Raw genomic sequence first — 2442 nt, 5'->3', positions numbered from 1 at the left:
ATGATATTTCTCTCCCTTTGAAAAATGTTCTCCAAGAAGAAACTTCCAGCTATGTTCTAGGTTTATTTCTCTATGTCCATTTCTCTATGTCCCACAACCAAAGTATATGGCATCAGTAAAATCTTATTATTCAGGTCTGCTAGGAAAAAAATAACTCAGAAGTTTCTTTAGTTTTCTTCTTTGATAGATCAGTTACTAAATTGTACTTAAACTAAAAAAAGTTTAAGTACAATTTGCCACTTCTGTCTTTCAAACAATGAAATTTTTAGATTCCTTCTCTATCCTCTTTACTCTTGGCATTTTAATTATCATCTGATGTAGAGAATTTATTTTCTGGACACCAGAGTAACACCATCAAAACAAACAAGTTACAGAAATATGACAAAATTTGACTAAACTAAAAGCAAACTTAGTACTTAGTCAATAACTGAAAAAGTGTCAAATGATTAAAGAAGGTAACAATAAGAAAAAATAAAGGGAGAGTTTGGGAAAGGGAAAGAAAAAGTTGAAGCAAAGATAAAAAGAAAAAGAAGGAAAGAGAATGAAAATTATGTGTGAGAAAGAAAAGGAGGAAGAGAAATATCTAATTATAAAATAAATGGAAGGTGACTTAATAAAACTATATAAAGATAAAAAGAGAGAGAGAGAGGGAGAGAGAGGGAGAGAGAGAGAGAAAGAAAGAAAGAAAGAAAGAAAGAAAGAAAGAAAGAAAGAAAGAAAGAAAGGAAGGAAGAAGGGAAGACCTGTCCCTGTCTCTGCCCCTGCCCCTGCCCCTGCCCCTAGAAGCATTGAAAGTATGACTGCTGTGTCACATGTTGTATCAGTAGGTGGCAGAGAAGAGAAGGACTGTCTATACTCAGGGTTCTGACCTATAAACATCTGAGTAATTAATAATCTGAGTGTTAATAGCCTAACATTCCCTGAAATGACCACCAGTCTGGCACTAGGAGACCCAGACAAGAAGTTAGCCTGAGATGGCTACTAGTCTGGCGCAGTATAGGCCCAGATGGACTCCTAGGGTGAGGAGCAAGCCAAAGACTAAAAGAATGATGCCTGAGACCATGGAACCCCTGTGAAAGTAGGCCTGAGACAGATTCATGGGACCACTCAGGCAAGCTGGGTGAGAAGTTAGCCCAAGAGCACCACCACACCTGCACCATGGGGCCCATACAAGGAGCTAGCCTGAGATGAAAACCAGCCTGCCACACAAGCCTTGGGTAGCAGAATATACCCAAGTGCTCATCCCAAACCGATCTGCCTCAGCTTAGAGAGGGGTTTCTGAAGAAGGTGTGTTTGGGAGAGGGGAAAAGAATGACTTGAAGTCAATCATGGGTACAAACTGACAGCTGTATTCTACTCATTCTAGCTCTCCAGACAGCTGTGTAGATATCTCAGCTCTCTCAGATCAAAATCCTGTCTCTTATTTGCATATCAAATCTTTGTTTACCCAGGTTCCCTTTTGATTATCCCACAAATCAGTATTTTATGTCCTTTGCCCCTTGATTCTTAGGAAGAGACAGCAAATACATTTTTTAACACAGCAAATGAACTCAGATCTGCCTGTCTTTGTAAGCACAAGCAATAAGTTTACCTGGGTAGGATCCTATCCTGAGATTACCATTCCTACCATGCTTGGATCTAAACTTGCTTTGTCTCAGGCTGAACTCGAACTCAGAATCAGCCTGCCTATATATCTTTCTGATAAGCTGTCTTATTAGTTCAGCTGCCTTTGTTCTTCTAGGAAAATGAAGCCCCTCATACAATTCATATTGCATCCTTACATTTTGCAAAGTTGAGAAATAATACATTCTTGAACTTGTGTTTCCAGAGTTCTTTCCCACAGCTTTAAGGGCTGTACTGAAGGTCACAGCATTTACCATTTTGCTAAGGAACATATTCTCACCTCCCAGACTTAATGCTGTTTCTAATTATCATGGAGTCATTAACCTTAACAGGGAAAGCATTCCCCAAAGGAGGAACATGAAAATATAAACATGATTATATAAACAAGCCCCATGCTCATAGCAACCATCAGTACTTGTGGAAACTCAAGCCCTGATGGCTCTTCTCCAAGGGTGGGGAACTGTGTTATGCTATCCCTTCTGCAGTGGCCATGCAGGACTTGGAAACCAAGATGACCCCTGCCCAGTGCCATAATGCATGAGCAGGGATTAGAACTCACGAGATGACTCCTGAAGAACCTCAGAAACTCAGAAACCCAGTGAGCCACTAAGAGGAACAAGTAAATGGTGGATAAATGGAAACGAAAGAGAAACAAAAAGATGCTAGCACAACAAAGAGAAGCTTAACTGGAGACTTGAAGGTAGTGAGGAACAGCATCATGTGAGTAGCTGGTGATTTCACCTGGGACCATGATGAAGTCCTGGCCTGTGCTGTCACTAAGGACAATGAGTCAATCTGTGTCCCTGCAGTAGAAGAGTC

General features: G+C 40.4%; 1 non-coding gene across 1 annotated transcript; it reads left to right on the top strand.

Moving 5' to 3' along the window:
- Window positions 1-772: 772 nt before the first annotated feature.
- On the top strand, window positions 773-903 carry LOC115029150. The gene has a single exon (XR_003834717.1). It is a non-coding gene; the product is annotated as a small nucleolar RNA SNORA17 (small nucleolar RNA).
- The last annotated feature ends 1539 nt before the right edge of the window (window positions 904-2442 follow it).

This window comes from Mus caroli, chromosome 13 (genome assembly GCF_900094665.2).
Source record: "Mus caroli chromosome 13, CAROLI_EIJ_v1.1, whole genome shotgun sequence".
In the NCBI taxonomy this organism is placed as follows: Eukaryota; Metazoa; Chordata; class Mammalia; order Rodentia; family Muridae; genus Mus; species Mus caroli.
The sequence above is the reverse complement of the archived record's forward strand: the minus strand, read 5'-3'. Positions and strand labels throughout refer to the sequence as shown.